The sequence below is a fragment of the Empidonax traillii genome, unplaced genomic scaffold (genome assembly GCF_003031625.1).
Source record: "Empidonax traillii isolate 1590-97213 ecotype Southwest subspecies unplaced genomic scaffold, ASM303162v1 scaffold543:size1229247, whole genome shotgun sequence".
In the NCBI taxonomy this organism is placed as follows: domain Eukaryota; kingdom Metazoa; phylum Chordata; class Aves; order Passeriformes; family Tyrannidae; genus Empidonax; species Empidonax traillii.
Genome location: NW_020955736.1, coordinates 344381 through 371770, shown reverse-complemented (window position 1 = coordinate 371770; position 27390 = coordinate 344381).

Here is a 27390-nt window from a genome sequence, read left to right as displayed (position 1 = left end):
TACTAGGACTACCGTACTAAAAGAAAAGACAGAAGTTTATCTACAATCTGAGTCAGGGTTATAAATGCAGGATTCTGAGATTCTGTATTTCAGCTGAGATACTCTAGTATTAGTAGACAGACAGCAGGCTTTTAAGAATAGATAGAATTACCTTCATATATATTTATATACATGTTTTAGCAGTTGCAGTGTCTTGGATCTGACTTCTTCTACTACTACCCACAGATATTTACCTTAAAGCTAAACTCATTCATCTTTCATTTGTTTCCCTGTGATGCCTGACTAGCAGTGAAATGTGTTAACCAGGTCAAGGTGTCTTGTCCCCACAAAGACTTTGGATCTGTGTGGGATTCATGTGCCTTAAAGGACATGCTTAAGCAGGCATTAGCAGAATGAGGCTGCCTTCCACGCCCCAAAAGATAGGCCAAGATGAGGTATCAGAGTACACTTGAGGCTGGAGGCAGCAAGTATAGGTCTATGAACTAGAGGTGAGCTGTTTCCTGCATGAGGTCCAGATGTCCAGAAAGCCAAGTTCAGTGCCTGCAAGCTTCTATACTCACAGCTTCCCCTGGTTTTATATATTTGACTACATGGTAAATGCTTTGATTGTCAGCATTTTATCATGTGGCCGTCCTGCATTCTATGATTATTTAATTACTTAATTTAAATCCTGAAGCATTTAGCACACAGAGCTAATAATTATTGACTTTCTCTCTTCTGTTTGTACACTAGGCCATATAACTTTGAATACTGTATTTGCCTGTTTCTCAATTAATACCTTCTTCTTTGTGAGACAATTTTTCTCTGGCTAAGTGAGATCCCAGTATCCCTTACTGAATTGCTTGCTTAGTCATATTTGCAGCTAAGCAGTTTTTCATATTGTGTGAGTACCTCTCACCTAGTGATTAGTAATAGCACATTTATATCACGTTGAAGGCAAGTAGACTGCTTGCTTTTCCAGCCTTCATAGTATTACCTTGACTGTAAGCAAGGATATATGTTCCCAAATCTATTAAAATGTGATAGGATTAAGAAGCATGACTTTTTTAGACTCTTTTGAAAATTCAGTCCATAACTAAGTCATAAGCTGGATATAACTGGGAGCATCGCTTTCAGACGTAGCAACCTGAATTTTTTGGTCTGCACTGTCATAAAAGTGGGCCTATATTTCAAAGGTGGTTGAGCTCTAGCCTTATATTTCAAAGGTAGTTGAGCTCTAGCCAGCCCCACGCAGAAGTTAATGAAAATCTTGACCTACAATAACAATAAAAAGAATAACTACAAAAACAACAACAACAACAATAGTAATTTGAGTGCTTTTATTTCATACTGGATTGTTCTAACCATCATATAAACCTGCACAAAAGATAGATCCCTCTACGGACATAATGTCTGTAGTTTTGCCTGTGTAAATCTGAAACCATGTTACTTATGTATAAAGTTTCTAAATGTAATTTTGGGCATTGAAGTAATTAACAGTTTCTGTAGAACTACTGAGAAAATGTCCTAATGCAATAACCAGGTCTCCCTATGAAAAAACCTGAACAAACACAGATTTATATGCAGAGTATTATTATTAATAACACAAACTTCTTCAATATGAATATACTGCACATAGACAGCTCATTTTCCTTGTCTGTTACTCAGACCAGTTATCACAAATGCATAAAATGCAAACATGATGTATTATATTTTGGTTAGAATGAACAGTGAGGATTTTATGTCCTATTAGTTTTTTTAATTCAATACTTCTACTAAAGTTGAATTAGCCAGCCTGATATGATCCTTGTTAGGTGCCTGCAAGACTGAAAATGAGTGGGTGTCAGGAGTAACAGCACTAATGTTTATAATATGCTGATACTGTGCTGTGTTGGAGCCACAGATAGAACCAAATGATTAATTACATCACAAAAGTTGCTCAGACATCAAATTGTTGTGCTGGATTGTGACCCATATAAGTTAGACCTGGAGCTAGGTTAAGACTAGTTTCAGTGCTAGCTTCACCTGTTTACCTGTTTCTTAAATCTCAGCTTTTGGCATAAACCAGAATATACACCCAACGCCCTGTTTTGCTGCAGGATTCTCTCCACAGTACTGGAATATGGTTGCATGTTTTTCCACCTGCCAAAGTAATACCCTAACTTCCTGAATTTTAGGGCTGCCAAAGGGAGTTATCAGGGGCTGTCTGGCTACTCCAAGTGCACTAATGCTAATTTAGGAGAAGGGGAGAGGATGTTTCACCTACTTTCTATTCAGTTCCAGTGAGATTCCTGCCTTCTCAAGTACCCCTAACCATAGGACAGCTTTGTACTATCCCAAAACCGTGTGCTCGCTTTGCAGACTCACCTTAACCTTCTACTAATTTCTGGAATGGTTTTCTCATCCTACAATTGAAATACCAGATTTTGCCCTTAGCTTGCATCCGTGTTTTATCTCTAGCTGAATGAGAGACAGATTTAGAGATTTAGAGAGGCAAATCTTCTTCCAGGTAATGGTTTTTCCTGAAGAAATGGAGAATTGCAGATGCATACCAGTGATTGTACTTATATCAGGTGAGTGATGTAAGGAAAGCACTGATGTAGGAACTTATATGACATAGATTTAGTGTGTTCTCCAAGAGGCAATGGAATATTTTGATTTTGGGCACCAGGTAAATGTCTTCAACTTTGTTCTCAATTTTCATCCTTAAAATGTAAATTAAAGATCTGTATTTCAAAGTGATACTCTAAGAAGAAGAGCTTTAGGATATGCAAACTCTGCTACAGTGGTTTCACAGTTAAAGCAGGAGACTGGAATGGGAGTATGACGTTCCCTATTACTGATGCAGAAGGAGAAGATTGTAGATTTGCATGAGCTACAGAAGAACCTGTGCTGATAATGAAATTTTCAAGGCCAGGTTGGATGGGGCTTGGAGTAACCTGGTTAAGTGAAAGGTGTCCCTGACCATGACAGGGGTGTTGGAACCAGCTGATCTTTAAGCTCCCTTCCAACCCAAAACATTCAGTGATTTTATGATTCTACAGGGAAAAGCTGCAAAAACTTCACCAGTTTTCAGATAGTGCTCACTAAATCTGCAATTGGGCTTCTTTGATGTGATACAGACCATGTAGCTGTTGATTTTAGATATGAAGGTGCAGAATACTCCTGTTGCTCAGTAGCATCTTCTTACTCCCATGCCTGGCAAAAAGAGATCACCTCATTAAGACCTTATGATGGAAACCTACAATTGCTTCCCTCTTCACTAGTAGCATTTCACCCTCATATCCGATTTATAAGTACTTCAACTTCTGATATGCAATCTGGACAGCATCTTCTTGCTCAGAAAAGCTACAAATATTTGTACATATTATGATATTGTGAAGAGATGTTGTATGCAAAAGATGTTGTTGTGTCACTTTCTAAATCTCAGCTGTAAGGGAAACTGAGGGATGAAGATCAGATATTCTTTCGGATATTGCCACTAATACTAAATGTCCTATCATATTTGCCTTATGCCACCAGAGGTCCTATTTAAATAATTGTATATCCTAAGAGAAAAAAAGATATTAATATGAGATAGCTGACAAGAACATAGCTGTTGGGAAAAAGGTATTAAAATAATCATAAAATACACATTAATGGAGAAGCAGTATATGTGTGTATGTATGTATATATATATCTGTAGCTCTACCTCTGTGTATTCATTAGAAGATTAACTACTGTTAGCATAAGAGAAGAATTTAATTGGTCTAATTGTGTAAAACAGAATACCAAATCACCTGTGTGTATTTTGCTGGAATTCAGACTATAGAGTCCACTGATTTGAGCTGGGTCAGAATATCAACTATTATTTTTAACGCTTTCCTTTTTTTTTTTTTTTAATGGATATAAATTGGTCACTTCTGACACAAGCTGGCATAGAGGGTCTTTCTTGGTTAAAATGTAAATTTCAGTGAGTAGAATAATAATAAAAATGAGACCTTTGTCTCTTGAAATTAAAGTGCTGGTAAAGCTGAAGCTGCCAGCTTTGTATATTACAGCCTGAGGAGATAATATATTGAATCATTCATTTCCTTTTCCTATTCTTTTTGCTCTCTTCAAAAGCAAGTTCTGTTTCAAGTAATTTAGTCCAATAATGAATATAACACTGACTGACTCACCATCATACAAGATCTGCTTTGGGATATACTTTATCATGTTCTGTTTCTGTGCAGTTTGAATAGAATAAAATGGGAAAAAGTAACTTCCCACGTGGTGAGCTTGTGTTGCTTCTTGATGCTTTTAAACTATTGTGCCTTTTTTTGATGAGAAGCCCACCTGTGTATGCCTAGATGACTCTAAGTTTGGCTTCTATCCCTCATTACCTGAAGAAAGCAGCTTTCTAATACTGAGGCTGCACAAGAAGAATTAGTTAGATTTATTGTTCAAATTATTTTTGTCATGATAGGGGGCTGTCTTGCTCAAATACTATATTTACACGAATAAGTTATAAGGTAACCTTGTTAAATTTTTCAGATGGCATTATGCTACAGGACAGGCTAGCAAATGAAAATGATACTGGCAAACCTGGACACAGTACAGAAAAATGGATCTTGTTGAATAAATGCAAAGTCCTACGCACAGGAAAAATTAGTTGCAAAAAACCTGATGTAGACTGAGTGGGAAGAAGTGCTTCTTGGTAGCAGATGGACATAACATGGAAAAGGATTGAGGGCTTAAGGTGCATTTTAATATTATTACATGTTCTGAAAAAATGTGTAGGCTAAAACACAGCTCAGGAACAGTGTGACATGATTCTTTGCCTCTCCTGAAGCCTATTAGACTTTAGACAAGAGACTTTGTCCAGTTTGAACGCAAGTTACAAAGAAGAATTGGGTCAACTGGACACATTACAGGAGGGATTGGAAGCCTGCAGACATGGCCCAGAAAAAAAGAAGGGATGAATATATTTGGGTTTGTCTTAAGACTTGAGTTTGAGTGTCAAGGTTTTGGTTGGGGGGGGAGCTAAAGGAGTGGCTTCTGTGAGAAGCTTCTGGCACCTGCCGAGGTGCTTACCTACAGGAGTGTTCCAAACTGGGGTGAGGGATTGTGGCATACAGAGGGACTTCCTGAGCTCAGGGAAAGCCAAGAAACATCCAAGAACCCCCAGAATCTGGCAGCTCTTGTGAGAGCAGCTGACTACATGCGGGTAGGGACAGGAGTGACAGCAGCCACCCTGCTGCTGCCACAAAAGGCAGCCTCGGGAGCATGTGGAGAAACCCCATGACAGAGGGGATGGAACTAGATGATCTAGAAGGTTCCTTCCAACCCAAACCATTCTATGATTTTATGATCTTGAAGCAACAGAGGTGAGCTAATGAGTATTATGAAGAAAAATTCATTGGTGAGTCAGTGTAACTGGGAGTTTTCTTATAGGTGAAGAAGGATCAGTTTATTGTATATTCTACTGCAGTTCAAGATGTAATCCACTTTAGTGGACATTCTGTGCTTGGCCAAGCAAAAGAAAAAACAATACTGGAAACTGTGATTAATTTGCACATATGTTAGAGATTTCCAGTGCTAACCGTCTGTTTTGAGAACAACAGATGTGCTGTACTGACTTGATTACTAAATGGACTTTTGTTGTTCTTAGGAGCTGGGTGCAACTGATGAGGAGTACAAGAAAACGAAATAATGACTTTCAAATTAAATTCTTGTATAATAATGCATATGTTCTGACTTTAATAAATGTCTAATACATGTTGAACTGCAGCAGAGATTGATCAAGGTGTGAGGGTCTACTTATGTTTTGCACTACTGGATCTGCGCAGAGTAGATGACTATGCTTTTTAGAGCGAGGGAATGCAAAGGTGAACATTGTTCACTTATTACAAGTAAGAGCATGAATTGGGAATGATACCTGCACTGATTTGGAAGAAAGCTTGACAGCCTCTGGATTAAAATTTCCTTATATTTTAAAAAAAGTGAATGCTATTGTTTGACTTGTGAGCATTTTCATTCATTTCAGAGCATGATTGCATGCAAAATTTGTCCCATTTTGATTCATACTTGTCATGTGATTTGTTCCTATAAAAACATTTCCAATTTCCATGCACAGCTGATGTGAAATACCAGCCATGAGCAGATTTAGAAAGCAATCTCTGAAAATTCAACCAACTAGGTCTGCCCCAGAGTGTTATTGAGAGTAATACGAGAACGCCATGAAAAGTTACAGCCTTATAAAATAGAGTGGACTTTACCTTATTCCATATTTATGAGCTGCAGTGTTGATACAGCACTGTTATGAAGTTGAAATGGTACAAACATTCTTAGGGTTTGACCCTGCTAACATTGACTCAATATTCTACAAGTGATTTTAATCATGTACTTGTGTATGTGCAGGACTGGATCTTTAACATCTGTATTTGATGTTGTTAGTCAGTGGGTAAAAGCAAAGATGCATGTGAAGGGGAAAATTTAGAAGGTAGAGTGTTAGTCCAAAGGTGTACTGCACTGGAAAGTTTGGGGAAAATTGGTTCAGCTATTTTTGAGTTAGCCAAGTGTTTTTCAGCTGTTAAGAAAATTGTTTCAGCTATTTCATGCTTGGGTAACTCGATCTTGTTTAAAAACATAGGACCTACTATGTGTAGTCTTGAAGTAGAAATGGGTATTCTGCATTGTGTGAAGGAAGGTACCTTTGAAATATTAGAGGTAATAATCATCAAAAGTTCAGGAAGAGGGCATTATTCCCTCCTATCTTCCTCTAGAAGAGGATTGCAACAGCATGTGCTCCCTTGAAGCTTTGCCAGTCTGAGGGTGGCCTGTAGCTTCACAGGAATCTACCAATATTTCATGTGAGTAAATGCAGACCAGTGGAGGATGGATTTCAAAGGTGTGGATGAACTTGTTTTATTTGACCTGATTTAATATCCTATCAAAGTTAAGTGTTGCTGGACAAGATCTATTCATGAAATTAAGAGCTGCACCAGACACCACCATGTATGGGAACTACATCATCTTTTGGACATTAGGCCAGTTCTTAAAAAGTCTCAAACAGGTCTCAAACCTTCAGTATTGACTGAAGAACCGGAGGGCCCTATAGTTCAGGAAAGAAAGCTTCAATTTATTTATTTATTTATTTTCCCCCTGTGTAGGTTTCTTGCTGGAAGGGCTTTCTCTTAATTAAGGACAATTTTCCTTTTTTCCTTTTTTCCTTTTTTTTATCTTTCCTGTGCTTGAATACCTTTTTTGGTATTGTGTGCTCATATCATGTGTCACTGTTTTTTTCTTACTCAAATACATTTATACATTAGGTATTGTAATGGGTTTTTATTGATAGTGTATTTAAGAGTATATTTTTTTAGTTTATGCATTTTTATTCACGGGTACTACCTAGCAAAGCCATTATGTTATGGGCTAAACGTGTGCATGCTATGCCGAGCTAGAGGTTTCTTTACTCAGAATGTATGCAGGAGGTTTGATAGCATTCTTTTGCTTTCCTGGGCTACGCATGTAAATGAATTTTAGGTATTTCAGTGGTGGAATTATTTACTAAAATCCTCTTCTTAGAAAGGAAATTAAAGAGAAACAATACATTCATGCAAGGAGAGGGCCAGTTTTAATCCTCACTATTCAAGAAATAGATTTAGGTTTATCACAAGTGTTTCCACACAGAAAAGAAAGGAGAGAAGAGGCCAAAACTGTTTATTATTTTTTCCCTGTTGCTCAACCAGCCTCTAGGTATTTTAAGTTCATGTAACTTTTTAAGTTCCATGTGATTTTTCTACTTTGAAACAATTAGGGAAGCCTTCACTTGAACCCATATATGTACAACTAAAAAAATTTTGGGAATTTCAGAAGAATCATATTTTTTTTGGAATAACCATATCTATTCGGCTGTATTTGAACATCTACAACTACCTGAAAGGAGGTTGTAGTCAGGTGGGGGTCGGTCTCTTCTCCCAGGCAATAAGCAATAGGACAAGAGGGCACAGGCTTAAGCTCTACCAGGGGAGGTTTAGGCTGGATATTAGAAAGAAGTTCTTTACAGAGAGAGTGATCAGGCATTGGAATGGCCTGCCCAGAGAGGTGGTTGGATTCACCATCCTTGGAGGTTTTCAAGACGAGACTGGATGTGACACTGAGTGCCATGATCTAGTAATCACAGTGGGGTTGGATCAAGGGTTGGACTGGATGATCTCAGAGGTCTCTTCCAACCCAGTTGATTCTATGATTCTATGTTTCCAACTGATTTGTTTGGATGATTCCCAGATTTTCAAATGGTAGTTTCTTCATAAAAATAGAACTTTTTATAACTATGGATGCACAAAGTTCATAGTTCATGTTTGGTGTGTGTGTCGGGTGAGACTGTAATGCCACGCTCCCCTAAATGTGTTCAGGCAAAGGAGTAGTGCAGTAGTAACTGTAGCAGGCGAACCTTTAATCTTTCAGTTTTGTGCACATAAACCCTTATTTAAGGTCATCTGTAACAGTCAAACTCAAATTATTAAAGCACTTATTTGTAACTTGTATAACTTTGGTGACTTTGTATTGCACTGTCCACACTCTTAACCTTTTTCAGCATCACACATTTCCCAAAAGAATATGGTACAAAACCAAGGTTTTGGAAACTTTCTGTAGGTATTTGTACTATCTTTGGTGGCACAACATATCACCTGTCTCAGGCATCTAATTGAAGTGATCAGTGTGATGTTTTTTTTCAACGGAGAGGGATTTGCTCCTGTTCCAGAGGGTGTGTTGCACAAGCAACCAAATATATGGGCTCTAGAACATTATGCTAAGTTTCAGTCGACTATTTTGGGAGGTCAGAGGGGATATCCATACATAAAATAAGTGGTGTGAACCCCTGCTGTTATTTAAGGAAAATCTTGAGGAGTATGGCTTGGGGTTAAAGGCCCTTGTAGCCTCCTGTCCTGAACAAGTACAGGTCTACGACCACCACCAGGAGGACGTGCCCATGGTTTCACGGATTAGAAGAAACTCTTAAATCCTCACACTTGATTCAAGGAACTGGTCCTTTCTCACAAGAGATGAAACATTTCATGTGGGCTGCCCAAGGGAGGCAAATCTTACTCCCTTGTACAGAGAACAGATGAAGGGTGACAAAAATTTGTATCTGAACAGGTCATTCCCATTCTGCTGTACAGGAAGATATTTACCTTTGTCCTTTTACTTCTGAATTCCTCAGAGACAAATTCAGCTACTTTACTCATTCTGGAGAATATGAGAGTCCTTGAGCAGCCTTATAATTTAGATGGGAGTAATCATGAAGGGAGATACTAATCAGCGGGAATAAAAGGTATCAGACTGGCCTTAATCAGTATGGTGAGAACTGAGAAAAGAAAAATAACAACAAAAACATTCAGCCTGAGATTTAGCAATGTATAGCTTGTTACAGCATTTTAAAATCAACCGTGTGGATTCTTTAGTCAGAAACATATAAAAATGCACTGTCTGTGTTTTTTTTTAATTATTTTTTTATTTTTTTTAGCTCTTCTCTCCCTACAGTGTAGTCCATATACCGCCAATCTGTGTGGTTACAGACAGCTGAGAAAATTTAGTGCAATTTCAGCTTCAATGCTCAAATTGTTTTTCTATAGGCCGTTTAAAACAGCTTTACCTCTGGTCCCAGGTGTTGCTGAGGCAGCAAAGTCTCTGTGAGCCCCCACAAATCAGCAGGGAAAACTGCTGAAGCAAGTAAAATCTTTAATTGTGCAACCAGAAATACTAACAAAAAAATCAAACAAGCAGATCTTTTTCCCAATTAAATGTTTCTGTGTTCCCATCAGTGAATACATGTGAGTGTTTCTGATATTTTTCTATAGTACCTGGATCTTAGGGTGATTATCTTGGAGCTGTGTCACAACAAATCTTTACCTGCTTATTAGAAATAACGTGGGGAATCTGGGATGGAGCGTGAAATTCCATATGAAGGACACTTTAAAGGTCAATTAAATACTTCAAAATTGTGTGACCACTCAACAGAACAGTAAACCAAGACCATTTTCTGGCACAGGAGTGTCCAGATCATAACCTGTCATCAGTTGTAATTGGCATCAGTAAAGAGGCCTGAAATGAGTAAGAGGCCTGAATGATGGTGGCAATTCAATGAAGGGTCCATACAGGGTAGGCTGGGAGCAAAGGTGAGATAGAGGGAAGGATAGAAGAAGAGTCAAGTGCTGTCTTCTCATTGCTCAGTTTAGAAAGAATGAGTAAGGTCCAGTTTCTTTGACTTTTAATCTAGCAGTTTATACGAAATGTGAATACACTTTTTTCATCTCCAAGAAAAATTTACAGTAAAATCTATGCGATGTTGTATTTTTTTATCATGTCCCATAGTCTTTAAACCAATTGCTTGATTCATCATGAGAAAAAGCAATATCATATCTCTTCTTGTTGCTTTTTTCAGGGCAGTAGAATCCAGCTCAAACTGGAAGCAGCAGTGGTGGAGATTTCATTGTTGGCTGTCACTGCTGGTCCAGTTCTACAAGATAGGATTTTTTCATTTTATTTTTTCATTTTATGATAAATACCAGCAGGATGACCTGCTGGAGGTGGTCACCTGCACCAGGGACTCTAGTCAGGACTGGAGGCAAGGAACTAGTCTAGAAATACATTCCTTGGTCTTAAAAAATCTTGCCTCTAATCATGCATCAGGAAAAGAAACAAACACCCTCCTGCCTCCTTCCCCTCCACCGCTCAATTCTTCTGCCTAAGTAAAGACGCATGATAAAATGCTTTAACTAGCTTCAACTTGCCTGGTTTTCTTGGGATCATTCCTAATTTCTGTAGTAGGTAATAATGTATAGGTTTGAAGGATTCTGCCAGCGGAGCAGACCTTCAAAAAGATATAACCCTGGTGTGAAAATATTACCCACTAAACCTGTTTCAGACAAAATATAATGGCATATTAAACATCAGGGTGAATAAAACTAATTGTAGTAAGGTCATATAGATGAATTAGTGCACTCTCTGATTGTGAAGAAATTCTTGAAAGTCTACTAAAAGAAAATTAATTAGTAGTATAATTTATTGAAAGTATTTTTTGAATAAGAGTATGTTTCTGAAGGTGGTGAAAGTGCTTTTAAAATGCTTTGATATATTGATTGGTAATTTGTCACCTGCATATTGTTATTTAATGTTGCTGGCTCAGTTAATGTTTTTCCTGAATATGAATATTTAATGGCCTTGTATAGTGATCATTATGTTAAGCTTAACAAATTGTATGGACCCCTCAAGCCTTTCATAGAGATATTTTTATATGTAAACATAACAAAAATAAAATACTGTCTAGCTGCTGGTATCACTGTAAGTGGGTTTCTGATAGGCATTTCATAAGAAATGGCTAATTTTTCAGCGAGGAAGAAAGCTTCTGGGCAGCCATCAGCACCAAATGATGTGGAAAGAGAGAAAGGTGGTGGGCTGACACCAAGTTTCAGCTGCTCCAAAAGGATTTTTTAGTTTTATCAGCTGTCACACTTTCCATATATGAGAATGAGGCAGGTTTTAAAAGGTAAAGTGAACTGTTGGCTTACACTCAAATAGTTATAAATGGGCCATCGATAACTTTGGATTGGAAATTAGAGAATGTTTTTTTACCATCTGGAGAGTGGCTAAAGAGTTTTTATGGGTTTCAAGCTAGATCTTGCCCATTTTGTTGCTTTGCACGGGAAGACACCAGACTTGATGTTCCTGGTTGTCCTTTCAATTCCTTCTTGTGGTTGAAAGATTTGCATCTGAAGTACATATATGTGGTTTCAAGTAGACAGAAAACTGTGTTAAAAAACTCCAGAGAGACCATGAGTTCTATAAAGAGATTAAATCTTGAACTCATTTACCAAAACAAAGCACAGGAGGTGGGATTAAACTCCTACAGTTTTAAATGTCGTATGTCTAGGTGTCCACATGTAGCTGCTCTCCCAGTGATCTCTGAACTGTCACTGGAGAGAAATAAACAATTTCAGGGTCTCATTTATCTAGGTTACTCTAGGTATTCACTTCAGAAAAACGGTAATCATGTCCTAGAAATGGCTAATTTTCTCAATTTTCTATATCTCCATTTGGATAATTCTGAAAGTTTGTTTTTGTAGAAATCTAAACTGTGATCAGACAGAATTTATCCATAACAATTTTGACAATATTATTTTGTTTTATATTTCAGTGTTATGGTGGATTTTTAAAATTTCAATTCATTAATCAGGTATGGATAAATATTAAATTTAAGAAAAAATGGTTTATAGGAGGAGCATTGTACTTAATCAGACCAAAGCTGTGACTTAGATATCTTATCAGAATAGTTTTTTTCCTATTTAGATGTTTTATCTCACTGAAAGAGGAAAAACCCTCTTTTTGATTATATATATTTTAAAAAAGACATATATCAAAGAAAGCAGTGAATATTTCTTTAAAGTTCATAGAAAAATTCTATTTCACAGTGTTAAATACCCTACAACATTGAACAAAACACATCAACCTGCATCTTTCTATCAAAGCTTCATCTGCAAGCAAGGGTGATGACTGAAAAGCTGGTGATGTGGTGGTGAATAAGATGAAGATTCACATGAAAAGCAAAATGTATGAAGAATTGGAAGTCAAAATTGCTTCTTATATCAGTATGGTAGAAAATCATTTGAGCAATGATTGTTCATCTACTAAGCATTTAGCAGTCACTCAGCTCAATGGAAATCCTTCAGTCTATGAGTTGAATTATTCTGGTTTTCGGGAAGAAAGACAGTACATAGATTATTTAGGTTTCAGACATGGATTCCTTAGGGGAGTATTGAAATTGTCTTCTTCTCAGCAGCTTCTCTGGCAGATTGAAGGGGACCAGAATGGCAGAATGGTCCCAAGCTTTGGGGACTGCTGCTTGAAACAGCAGCAGCAGCTGCTTATGGGACTTCCTCTCATACTGCTCATTTTGGAGACTCTTGACATCCAGGTCAATGCAGTGAGATCAGCTGAGAAGTGTTTGGTACAGTCTTCTGCATTTCATACACAGCAGTTTCTTTCTGCTAAACTTTAGTGCAGGACTGTGAAAGAGGTAGGAGGAAGAAAACTTACACCAGTCTATTCAGGCATTTATGTCAGTGAAGATGACGATACATGTGGTTTTTGATATGGCATTTTCTTTAATTTAGATTGTCTTCTTCAGACTCACTAGCACAGTTATATCTTTATGGAGTCCCCGTGGGAAAAGCAACGTTTTTGATGTTCACCAGGACCGTTTCCTATCACCACTGCTTGTACGCCACACTTCTGCTCTGGCTAACAACACCCATCTTTTCTTTCATCCCCAAGGTATGTTCTGCCATTCTATTAACCCTTCTGATGATGTTCTAAACCTACTTCTTTGCAGGTGATTTTCCTTCTCTCAGGTTGCTGTCTTGACATACTCTGTAGGAGTTTGGGATTTTTCAAGTGGACAGAACAGGAAGTGATCTCCTGTCATGGTGAGGTCTGTACCTTGCTATCGTGGGGAACCATGGCAAATGATCCCTTTACAAGCCAACAATTAGACCCAGAGAATATTAATGGAAATGAGTTAGAGGGAGAACGATAAGGCTGTGACTGCAGAACAGTGTAGTCTCAGGTTTTCGAGTCTGGTACTTGCATTTAGCATGACTATTTGAAGTGATCCTGAGTATCTGTTCAATAAATTAGATTTTATTAATCATAAATGCATTAGAATTATTTGTGAAGATCAGAGACCTTGTAAACAAGTAGATTTCCTTAATTGAAACCAGAGACTGCTTCCTTTTCCCTATGCTTCAGAAACACTGAAAGCAACCATGAAAATCTGTAAGCTTCATGAGAGGAGTACATTCTTTTTCTGATTTTAGAGAACTTTGCCCATTGATATCTTGGTGTGAGACAGCAACACTCATAATAAGTGTTAATAATAATTAGTTGCTATTTTTATGGACAGTGAACTTACTTTTTGTGATCTCTTTTTAATGATGATTTAAAATTGCAGCACTTGATACTGTTGCCATCTCTGTGAAAAAAAAAATTATTTAACTCATATGAAGAAATGAGTTGATTAAATTTTTTTGAAAAGTGCTGTCAAATATGTTCCAGGCATGGACCCTTTGAAAGAAAAGTGGTTTCTTAAGATGAAATTCTGTTGCTAGGAGACCATAACCATAAAGTTTCAGGATAAAGTATTTTTTATTTTAAATAAGAAATGTTGATTAATGAACATGCTTAACAGGCAAAGAACAAAGCTATCACAGCTATCTCTATTATAATAAAGACCAGCTGAAATATTCAATGGATATTTGAAGAAGGAAGTATAAAGAGGTCTTCAAGAGAAGTCTAGCCAAAGCTAGAGAACCAAGCAGTCCAGAGCACATTGGTATAACAAAAGTGCTAAGTATCTTTAGGGAATATTAAATCTGACATTTGAAATTTTTAAATTTATCTCTGCCACCAATTCAGATTGATTTTGTGAAAGAGAGACTCTCTCATCTGTATTTTGCAAACAGAAAGGTTTGAATGAATGAAATGGTCTTTTGAGATTTCTTCCTTCCCTGCCCATCTGGGATTTTGCAGATTTCTGAAACTTCTTGTGCTGCTTGTCAGGGAAGAGTAAATATTGGGCTAGAGAATCTTTGGTTTTTATCCACTGTGGAAATTCCTAAGTGTGTCAGCAATAACTAGCTACGTACAAACTTAGAAATGCTTAGAATACATATAAATAATTCCAGTCTTATAAAGTATTAGCTCATAGTATCTAACAGTCCAGTATTGATCGTTTTATTTTCACTGAGTAGCACCTTAACCCATAAAAAGACTACTGAAGTCTCAGAAGGTTTCTTTTAGAAAAAAAAGTCCAAGTACAGGCATTAAAGTGTTGCCCCACTGGCTCAATATTTATCTAGTTGCTTTATCCCACGGGTCTTGATCCAGTTTACAACTGCTGAAAATTGACTCAAGAGTAGACTAATTAATAAGTTCATAATAGTATCAAAGAGCAAGAAATCTTTAAAATGGCTATTTCTGCAAGGAAGTCAAATTGTTTTCTGAGAACTAGCAACATGAAACAAAATGCAGACCTCTTCAAAGGGAGTTACATCACTTTCAGCTGTAAGATTTTGTTACTGTGTTTTCTGCAGATGTCCACAAAGGAAGTATTTAGAAAAGGATTTTCTCAGCAGGTAAACTTTGGTTTCCTGAACTATTGAAAGCTCCTGGTTAGGTGGAGCATATCCCAGAACAGAGGCAGAGAAGACAGGTATTATTAGGAATACTATATATATGATTACCTTAGCAAAAAGCAAGACATGGCAGCTCAACTAGGAACATTCTGAAACACCAGAAAGAAAACATTTCAATTATCATATATTCCTAATAGCTTTTATTGATAAGGTTTTTTTTTGGGAAGCACCTCCCTGGCAAATCATACCTACTCATCCTCTATCAGCTGAGTCAGTCAGAATACAAACTTACAAATTAGGATGTCAAAGCAGCTGTGGGACCTGAGTGTCTCCCTGACACAGGCTGAGATGTGCCTGTGGAGAGGGACAGTGCTTGCAAATGTTGTGTTGAAAGCTGAGGACTGATCCTCTCTTAACCACAGACCTGTGCCATATTGCTTTTTTGCAGTTAGGATAGGAAAACACAGAAGTGTTGCAATTCTCCTCAAACTTTTCGGGGAACAAGGGGCACATGCTGCATATTAGTGTCACCTTTGGCTCAGAAGGGAATGGGTGTATATCTCAAATTATAGGTATGTGTTGTTTGGAAGCCTTGCCTTTGAATGAACATAATACCAACGAGATGTAGAAGTCTGTCATGGATAGAAGATTTACTTTTTGATAGTGTTTGTTTAATGTACAGATGCTGTTTACTGGATTTCAGACTGGTTACAAGGTTTTAGGGATGCCTTAAATATTTGTTTTACTGAAGTTAATATGTTCTTTTCTCAGAACTATTAAGACATCCTTATCAGAAATTTGCATGAACTAATCCTTTATAATACTTTGAAAATTCCAGTCTACATGAAAGTCTGGCTTGTGATACTACAAAGAGTTAATCTCAAATGCCAGACTACAGACAGTAAAGCAGAATTTATGTATCTCTGAGTATATAATGCCTACATTCTGTTATATTTGTATTTCAAAAATTTTGGGCTTTGATTTTTGGAAACTAGTGAGAAAACTATGCTGTTCATCAAGCAAAAACTAAAAGGAAGTGCAGGATTTTATCTCTGCTCTGTGAAAAAAAAAAGAAAAAAAAAGGTGCAAAGGTGCAAGAAGTATGATTCTTTCTCTAATGGAGAGACTTTGATGCTTTACACGAGAACAGGATCATGTTGATTCACAGCAGATTTTTCAAAGGGAACGACAGACAGCCAAATGTTTATTAACTATGCATAAAAGAAGCTTAACAAATTCAAGCAATTCTTTCCCACAAGGTGAAAAACACCCAAAGAAGTTGGGAATGGGGGCTAAATCAGATTGCTGACTGATAGGGATCCTTCCCAAGGCTAATAACAAAGGCTTACCACAGACAAGCAGCAGATTAAGGATTTTAAACCTTTCTCTGGTTAGGGCTAAGGAATCTGCCGGGGTAATTCTGCAATCTGTACCTCTTTGGATAGCTATCAAAAATAGTGATGAAGAAAGTACATAGGCCTGAAAGGTAAATGAGGTATTTTGTACCGTACGGTAAGTGAGGTTTGATCCCTGTGGAAGGAGTTGCTGAGAGTGGAGAAGAAAAATCTACTGGTTAAGGTAGTAGAGAAGAACACAATGGACATGAGAGGAGGAGGAAGAGGAGAGACACAGCCTGAGAGCATCGCTTTGCTGAAGGAAGAATGGGGAGAGCTGTTTCCCTTCATGAGCCTTTGGCTCTACAATGTGTTTAGAACCTGTTTGGGGGATTAACGGGTTCCAACACTAACTGCCTTTGAAAATGATCTGGGCTGAGTGTTTGAAAGATAATAATTTACTTTAGAGCAATGTGTTGCCTCATGCACAGTGGCTGCACTGCTCTGGGCTCTCTCAGGCAGCTCTTTCTGTAGTAAAGCCAAATGTGTACTATAAAACTTGCTTTTTACACAGTATTCCATGGAAATGGAGTTTTCAATGGACTTATGTGATATGTCTTCATTTTTGCTTCATTATTTAAGAGATATTTTGCATGACTTGTAGCTTCTATGTGATAGCATTTTTCAAATCCAGTTACACTGATTAGATATAATCTACAATGAAGGGGATATAAAAATGATTGATTGTGGCTGGGCTCTCTTTTAAAAGAACCAAGTGTTTTGATAGCCAATGAAAGAGAAAAAAAGTGGTTATTGGGCCTGTACTTTTCTGCATGACCTCTGTCTGAAGACCATCACCTTCATTCTAATAGTTTGATTTGTGTTTCAAATAAATTATTCAATAATTTCAAGCAGAGAAAGCTCTGTGTCTTTTTTGGAGTGTGACTTCTTTTTTTTTACACCCTACTGAGTTGCAACTAAATGCTTCACTGTGCTCCAAACTAACTTTGCAATTTACTTCTGAATTTCTAATGCTTTCTCTACCTGTAGTGGCTTTCAGTGGCAACAGAGGTGGTCCTGCGACTCACACAGAGTTCTGCTTCCTCTTTTAAGGTAGTGACAGATAAAAAGGAGGAGAGTAAAAAGTTATTCAGAGGTTAGAGAAGGGCAGCGTCGATTAAGAAATAAAATGCTCGCAAAGCAAATCCTATAGCCCTAGTTAATTGAATAGTTAAAATATCTCAGCTTCCATTTGTAAGTTCCAAAATACAGCCCTTTGTGATGGCTTTATGGTTTGGTTTTTTTTTGCTTCTACAGACTTCTGCTAAGCTTGCAAGTCTGGCAAGCGGCTAGAAACTCTGAAAATGAGTGATCTCTGTTCACCCTATGGATTTTTCCAAGATACCCCGAACTTGCAGTTTTATTCTGCATATAAACCTTAAGTGAAATGGGTCTGAAATTGGTGTCTTAGACCTTTCAGATTTTCCTGTGTCAAGGAACACAATAAAGAAGATACCTGTCTGTGCTGGTACCCGATTTGTCTCCTGTCTGTCACTTGTAAAGTAGCAATGGTGGAATATTGCCTTCCTCTTGAGAAATTCTCTGGGCTCCTTCCTTGTGGGAAATAGCACAGTATTGTGATGTAGATTTTCTGCCAAATCTCACAAATCCCTCACTGTGGGGATTTCTCTTTTCAGTCGTCTATCCTCCTGTCTGTAGAGCACTCGCATTCAATACAGAAGGCTTATCACTTCCTTTTTAGAACTATAAGAACCAACATCACAGCCTGCAAAAACCCACCTGGTGAGCTAGATCTCATTTATTCAGTTTTTGAATCTCACTGAGGACTGCTTTAGAGAGGAAGAGCCTCTGATAAGTTATTTGCAGTTTCCTTTAAAATACACCTGCCTCAACTGAGTTTCAAGAGACTCCTGCTTTTATGCACCGGCAGATAGATCATAATTATATTTGTTGCTAAATGGATAACTGTGATGTCCAATATTTAATTAGTGCCACCTGTCTAACTGGATACGTGTGCAACTGCAACTGTAAAATATGTCAGTGCCATTCGGATATAAAGGAGGGAAAAGCAGGCATGGCTGTTAGGAAAACAGACAGATTCAAGAGCTCACTCTGGACTGAAAGGCAGATTCTCACTGATTGTTCAAATTAACACCCAACCAGAGCACATGGAAGTTGACATCCATGGAATACACTTAGGTCTCCCATCTGTGCCAGGTTTTACCCTGGCAGTGAAATGAACCCCCCTGCAGGGGGGTATATACACAGATTTGGGTGTTCAGAGGGGCTCCTGAATTGACATTTCAGACAGAGGCAAAAGCTATCATTGCAATATTCACTGGGCTTTCATCAGTCTGCTGCTGTAAACAGGCTCACACGTGTGCAAGATATATCTCATTGTGCATCGAAGTGTTCTTATGGAGGATATTCCACCTACAGTAGACCAGAATTGAGAGTTAGGTCACTGAGTTTGCCAATGTTGGGTCATTTATTTTATTTTTTTTCCCTAGTATTTACCTCTTCTTTTTTTTTTGCAGATTTGCGGGAAGAAAGTTGCATAGTTGTTAAAACAGAACAGCAAGAACCTGAGTGTTGTGAGGCATTGCAATGATATGACAGTGAACAATGTTATCAGGTAAGATAAATTCAACTAAAAATACACTAATAAATAAATGCATTTATACCCTTTCATACCCAGGGAATAAATTAATACTTTATTATTAGTAATAGTATTAATAGTATTATTAATACTATTTTTGTCTGAGAGAAAAAATAGACACAAACAAACCAAACAAACCAAACACAAAATGACCGGTGGTTAACAAATACAGAAAATTTTACAAATAGCCAATAACACGATGTACTTCATAGTGTAACTATCCCTGTTGCAGTTTGACCTAAATGCTAAAGATAGACACAAGAATGTTGATGCCTTCTTTGCAGACCCCAAATGACCAGGATTTAGACCTTATAATTCACCAGGTGAAAAACAGTGATATGAAGGTCTCGTAGTATGACAGAGTCCTGATTCAGCAGAGACCTGGAACGTTTCCTGATAAATTACTGTCATTTACTAATATCTGTGCAACACCCAGACAGAATCAGCTGTTGGAATACTTCAGTTCCACCTGGTACATGCTGCAGTTTAAAAAGAAAAGTGATCTGCCAGCAGTAATAACACTGTCATAAATCTGGCAGTCCTAAGCCTAGTGTTCTATCTTCTGGCTTCTTAAGTTTGCCAAATCATAACTTTTAACACTTAGAGGAGTACTAATATACTATGTTATTATAGGTGGGTTTCTGTTTAAATGGGCTTAGATAATATGAGAACAGTATTTTAATTCTGATTAGGGCCTGAATATATTTTACAGGTATTTCAAGCACTTATGCAAGTACCCTTCAGAAACTATATAATTTTTGCTCAACTTCATTTGCCATCCTGTTTTTAATCAGATACTTTAAGGCTAGTTTCTCTTTTTTGGGGGGAGGAGGGGGGGTTTGGGGGGTGGGAAGCAGGTGTTTATTTTTTAATTATAATTTTAATTTTTTTCCCGTTGTCCCTACAACTGTGTTAAATACATCTTCAGAGACTGATATCAGAACTGAGAGTGGAATGCTGAGGAACACTATTGTTTTATTTTTAATGTTTTCATTCTAGTGTTAGCTTAATTTTTACATTGAAGACTGTTAGAAACCTCCCTCTGACAGTTTTTGCTGTCTGTTGTCATCCAGCCTTTTCTAACAGTGAGGGGAGGTAACTTTAACTACTTGACCTTTCTGGCAATGGTCTGGCAGAAGATTATAATAATCTTCCAGCCTCCAACAGTGATAAGCTAGTATACAAGCAGTGTTTTGCACTGTAATAATCTGTGGCTAAAATTTGTCTAGGAGAGAAACCAACATATCTCTTGTCTAAAGCATGTACTCAGATGAGATGGGTATGTAATAACTTATTTTCAAACCAAAGGGACTCATTTTTACTGCGATCTTTCTAAAAAAGGATGGACTGAATGATCACACATGGTGTGATTCTTGGGGATAGTCTTGTGCAGGGCTAAGAGCTGGACTCAATGATCCTTATGAGTCCCTTCCAACTTGACATATTCTGTGACTCTGTGATCCTCAAGATACTCTTTCAGACTGGTATTTTATATTCTATGATTCTCTGTTAGTTGGTCTGGAACAAGAAAATAATTGACTCTGAAAGAAACCCTTGGAGGTAATGCACTGAGGCAAGTTAATCATCTTTGCCCATGCCTGCAAGTCCAAACATAATATAACTACCTATTACTTGTGTTTACCAAACATTTTGTACCTATTTCTTCATTTGCTACTTCACAAGTGCTTCTAAAGGCCAAAAGTCTATTTTACTTTTTTGTTCTTTAATGCTTGTATGTGTGTGTATGCTGAGAGATTAGGTGTGTCTATACATTATAACTTTCTGATAGAGTGCATATTGTTTTGAAGCGAATAAAGAGCTACTTCCACTTAAAAATATCTGCATTTGTTCTTAAATCCTTCTTATCTGTAATACTTTTCTAGTGTGTCAACAGGTGTCCCTGTGCTGAAATATTAATTATGAATTTATTCCAATGAAATAAGAACCTCAGACTAAGAAAACTGTGATGAATTTGAATATGTGCAAGACTTCATCATGAATAAAGCAGCCCTGTGAATAAGATTTTCTCCATGAATGAGATGCTGGAATATTTGGCTTTAATTTGCTTGAATTAAAATACAGTCAAGGCAGTGCACAGTTATGATGTCTCTGTCTCTTTCATGAACTTAGGCTTTGACTGAATTAATTTTTCTGATTTTAAATAAACATATTTATAGAGAGATATATGTATAGCCTGGCTCAAAACTTTCTGAAATCTGAAACACTTCTGTGGGTCGCAGTGAGGTCTGAATGAGTGTAGTTGCCATAATCCTGAAAAAGAGGTAACCTCTTGAAGACTGCCATAAAATTTCAGAGACCATGGTCCACACTGACAGGGCAGTTTAGACAATTTGAACAATTAATACAGCCTAAGCATTGTTTAGAAGGTGGCCTGCACTTGCCATACTGATTTTTTCTCTTCCTACCTTTGTGAGTAAGTTAACAAAATCATATCCAATACCCGATTCTTGAAATTCTCATGCCTTCGCATGGAGTATTGAAATCCTTGGAAAGAGCTAAAGACTGGAATGCTGGAAATACAGAACTGGAACTTGTTTCTTGGTCTTCAAATGCAATCCCCTGACATTATGGACACAATGTCCTATATTTACTTTCTTAAATGTTTCAAACAGTATGTTAATAGTAGTTGCACTTTTTATCCCTGGTACTTTACTTGGAAAATGATTTCAGAATCTGCTTTGTTTTGTATCTTACTGCAATAACACTCAGGTTATGACCATTTATTACTGTGTGATCCACTCTCCTTGAGTTTAAGTAAGTCCTTTATCTCCCATATTTGTACACTGGTTTATGTACAGGCACCGATCACATCCCTTTGGGTTACGAGGTGAATTCTTCTCTTGTCTCATAAGCTCTTGGTTCCACTCAATGGATAACAACAGTGATCCTTCTCTATGTCTATTCCATTTCATATCTTCCTTGAAAATAAATGGCCGGAACTGTACACGCTATTACAAACTAAGTCTCATCAAGGCTTAGCATAGCAGAATATATTCTTTTTTGTCTCAGCTGGAAATGCCTTGACTGATATATGGCATGATGGGATTTGAGTTTTTCCACACTTGCCATCTATTGCTAGCTTGTAGTCATCCTGTGAGCAGCTTGTACACCTGTCTCTCTCTTCCCAATCAATTCTTGACAAGTCAATAGAAGAAATTCTCATTCATAGTCCCTCATGACCTCACTCTTTTTGTTTTAAATTTAATTTAACTTGATTATGCTGACTCCTCAGGGCCATGAAGTTCTTTCTGTGAAATACCCTAATCCTCTTCAGTATTGACAATGCCTTTTAGCTTTCCATCTAAAGAATACTTTTTGTTTTATAATCCAAGGTTATTTACACAAAAAATTAACAACATTGACCCAAGGCCAACCATTTGCTACCTCCCTTTTTTTCCATTTCAATACTTTCAATACTTCTCTGCTAGCCAATTCTTTACTCACCTCACAGTTACAGTACTGATTCTCATCTTCCTACTCATAGAATCATAGATCACAGAATACCTTGAATTGGAAGGGACTCACAGGGATCATCAAAGTTCGGCTCCTGGACATTGATGACTCCATCATTAACGCTTCTTCATATAATTGTATTTATATATTTACTGTATTTATCACATTTACATATGATGCCAGTATTTTACTGAACTCCAAATGGATGAAAACTAATGCCTCTTCTTTGTTTAGGTGACTTAGACAAAGCAGCATGGGTGACCTAGCCTGTCTGGATCTTTGTTGAACGTAGGTCGCATATTATCTTATTTTTTTTATACCTTGAACTATGATAGCCTTGAAAATGAATATTTCATGATTTCATGGCCTTCAGATTCAGTTGGATACCCTGTTCTCTAAACTTGGTGGTCCTCCATGTCATATACTGTACTACAGTACTTTAGCATCATATGTCAGTGCTTTCAGACCTTTTGTGGGTCCAAAGTAATTCAGCATACAAACCCCCAGTTTCTTCAACACCTCTTCTGAGATACAAGAGTAATAATTGGGCCTTGAAAAGGAGCATTATTTTAATACTTGAAGCATTTTTGAAGTAAAGGACAAAAGTAAAACTTTGAAAAATGTTTTCTATACTACAACAGCAGAAGTTAATTTCTCAGAGCATTGGTGATGAGGATTGTACCTAAATGTTTATTCTGTGGAAGCAACATATGTATGCTTTTTGAGAAGAGTTGGACATCCTTCATTACCAAGCACTGAACAGGATGGGACCAATCATGAATAAAGTATAATTTCACTAAAGGTAATTGTTCTGTCAGGCTCCTTAACCATTGCTTAAACTCAATATTATTCTTGCGTGGAAATTGTTTTCATAGTGGAAGTATCCAGAAAGGTTGATATTATAAAGGAGAGCAGTGAACTTCAGCACTAGCAAACTAGGTAAGAATTCTTCTTTTAAGGTGTTTAATTTCAGACAGCTTTCCAAATTAAAGATGAGCATACGTTCCCAGAGTGTTATTATTCCTAACTATCCTGAAATACACAGTGTCTCTTTGACAGTTGTACAGCTGAAACTCATTGTTATTGGTTCTATTTCTTAATTTAAAAATGCAATTTTAAAACCCTTGAAAAATGATACAGCACATTTCAATACCTGAAAAAACAATAGAATTTTCAATGACAAATACTTTGCAATGAATCAGACTGCACAGACACAGGGGAAAAAATACCCTCATCAGCATTAACTTGTCTTTCTCTTTTCTCTTTCCTTTATTTACATTTTTTACTTGTTAAAAATATCCTCAATTACAGTATAAACTGAATAAGGATGGTAAAGGTTGGTTCAGAAGCTGGGTTATCAATTTATTACAGAAAGCAATAGTAAAAGCTAATAGATGAAGTGTATATGACCTTCACATCGGATTAGCGACCACTGTAGTATATTAGTAAAATATTGTGCATTGTATTCAGTAACTCAAGATGATATTTTTCTTATTATAATATAAAAAAATCCATTAGTGTAATACAAATGTTCATTCTAGCCTGCCTTATCAGGGATTTCCATGTTGTATTTCCAGCCCAGTCTCCTGCTTAGTGGTCTGGTTTACATAATGGTATAAGTGTAAAATGGAGTACGCTTTTGAAATGAGAAGGACTAAGGTAATGAAGGACAAATAAGGGAATGTAAACAAAACACAGAGGAAAGGGAAATTGGGAAAATGAGAGAAAGGGAAAAGAAAGTGAGACAGGCTACATTAAAGTAGGAAAGTAAACGCAAAAACATTAAAAAATAAGAAACAAAGAAGGAGAATTTTAATGCTCAGAGGTAAGCTTATCAGTTCTTATGCCCAAGTTTGAAATTAAGATCCAATTTTCAGTTCTAGCTGAACTGATTTCAGCTCAGGTATTGGTATATGTGCATGAAGATGACCTTTCCTCATAATTTCGGTAACCTGCTTCTTGGAAAAGTCCTTACATAATGAAATTAAAGCTAGTGTATCATTAATTATTGGAATTCAAATTCAAGTCCTGATGGCTCATATTTCTTAACAAAAAGTTTAAGACTTAGTGGAAACCATGCAATGTTTTGCTCATGCTTTTGGCTGTTCGAATAAGGGAACATTTATACATTGATATTACACTTATATTAATGCAGTCTGACTATTTCAGTGATGATCTGGTATTACTTTACTTTCCCTGAGTAGTACTTTCAACAGTTTGGTGTCCCTCTAAAACTAACTAAATACTTCTAGGGGTTGGCACGACTTTTTTTGAGGTGTCCTTAGACTGTGGTCTATGTAGTCTATAGACATAGTCTATGTATTTCATCCATGATGAGATGCAATGAAAACTGCTTCTGACTAATTTATCTTAATTTATCTTAATTTATCATTATCTCCCTGATGCTTCTGGACCTGGACTCAAGAGATGTGTGCTCTTGATTCTCCTGAGCATCAGGTCTTTGAGTCACAGCAATAATAATAAAATCACATGGAAGACCACATGGATAATCACATGGATGCGCATAGAAAATGGCCAAATGGGTTAATAAGTGGGCCACCATCAGTATACTAATCTGTCAATCTATGCAAAACAAAAAACCTTCTCATGCACATGCATGAATTTGGCAAGAGCAAAGTAGACAGCATCTTTGGAGCCATTAGCATGTGTGTTCTTCCAAAATTTCTGCTATATGTGAGACAGAGATTGATTGGGTTATAAATGTGCTTGTGATGTGGAGGAAAATTAATGCAGCTAATCAAAAGGGAAAAAAAAACCCGTAATTTTTTTTGAAATGTTAAAACTCGGCTGTTTGCTTATTTTCACAACTGTTCCTGTCTTGCTTGCAAGTTCTCTCCCTGTTACAAATGCCAAACACAGGTCTTCAGTGGTCCAAGACCTATAGTACCACCATCCACAGCTCACTGAGGCTTTCCAGTTGTTTCACAGAAAAAAACTCCTTATTAAGTGCTGGAAAAGGAGCTTCATTAATAAGTTGCAATGGCATTTTGCTACCTGTGACAACTACACAGAACCTTCTATGCAATTATTTATGTCAAGTTGGTCAGGATTTGGAGCCAGCAATTTTCCTGTTGATTCAGGGAAGTCAGTGCTTCATTCCTCCTGTTCAAAAGCATTTTGTTCAATATCAGAAGGTAACCGTGTATTGCCTTGTTAGGCTATCTCGGCCCAGTACCAAGCCATCTGCTCCTTAATTGGCCCTGATGGATGTTTATTTAGTTTGTTCTAGCGATGGTGAATTGAGGGCTGCCTTCAATAATCTGTTAAAGTATGTAACTATTCTTTCAGTTAGAGAGCTCTTTCTGATATCTTATGCCCCTTGCTGCTATTTAAATAAATTAATTCTTGTCATATTTCTAGTGGATGTGGAAATCATCTGATTACTTTCTTTCTTGAACCGTCTGTTTACATAGTCTAAAACTTACCATGTCTACCTTCAGCAGTCTCTGTTTTGTATTAAGTACGTAAAATAATTTCTGGTTGGCTTCAATAATGTTGCTTTCCAGCTTTATTTTTTTCTCTTCTCTCCTTCAGACCTTCTCTGTGAAACTGGGTGCAGGATTGCAGTCTTTGTCCATGGGAAGTGAATAGAATGAAAGCAGCATGTAATACGCCTTATGTGTGACACCTGCGTTTTTCCAGCCCACTCTGACTGCTTTCTTTAGGCAGGAGAACCCACGTTAGGTTGGAACATGCTACTTCCAACACCGAAGCTGTACAAAGACATTAATGCCATTAGCACAGCGCTCTGCATGCACTAATTAACCCTGCACCAGCACAGCAAAACTGATGCTGTTTATTTCACACTTCACATGAGTATCTACACATGACACTGCTTGAAACAGTATAGAAACATTTATTTGTAAAGAACATTTCAGGGGGGATAGGTAGGCAAGAACTATCCCAAAAAGTGTAGGTATTTATTTCTGCAACTTGAAGTATAAATAAAACTTTATGTATTTAGTATAATGAATAGTCACTTATTACCCATTACACACACTGTCCTCCCCTACCACTTTCTTAATGAATGTGTTGCCAGAGGGTATATTACTTAGCAGTTTGAAAAATCCCTATTTGCTTAATGAGTTTCACTCACTCCACAGTAGTCCTAAAATTGGGCAGATACTGGTTTTAGTCATTATATTTGTTTGTTATCCTGGCTAAAACTTCCAAAAGAAGTTATCTTAAATGTTATCTGAGAGTCAACAGAAAATAGATGCCTAAAACTTTTAAGAACAACTGAGGATTTTACTCAGACTATAATTTATTCAGAGGCCAGTTACATCAAGGTCATAGTTTTCATTTTTGTAAATGAGGTAGTTTCAATGAAGAAAAGATCATCCCTGAACTTTATTCAGTTGCTCATAGACCTAGTTTTAGACATAACTTCTTCTCCTGAATAATGAACTCTGAAGTGGGGTTCACAGACTTGCTGATACTCCTCCACAAAAGTCCATTTGCATATTGAACATTTCTTTTGTTTCCATTTTTAAATACTGGGTTCCTACAGAATATTTTACTTTAATTCTGGCCAATTACCAGTTACATATTTAGCAAAAGATGTCAATCTCCTGGGTGTCCCTGTTCTGCAGGAAAGCATCTTTGAGTGAAGACAGCTCGGTGTTCCCTAATGAGGGAAAGGTTATCCATTTTGTGTTTACTCTTCTGTATTTCATCCTGCGATATGGACAAACCTCATAATGACAAACCAAACTCCCTGAATGTCTGTGATTTTCAGTTTTAGGAA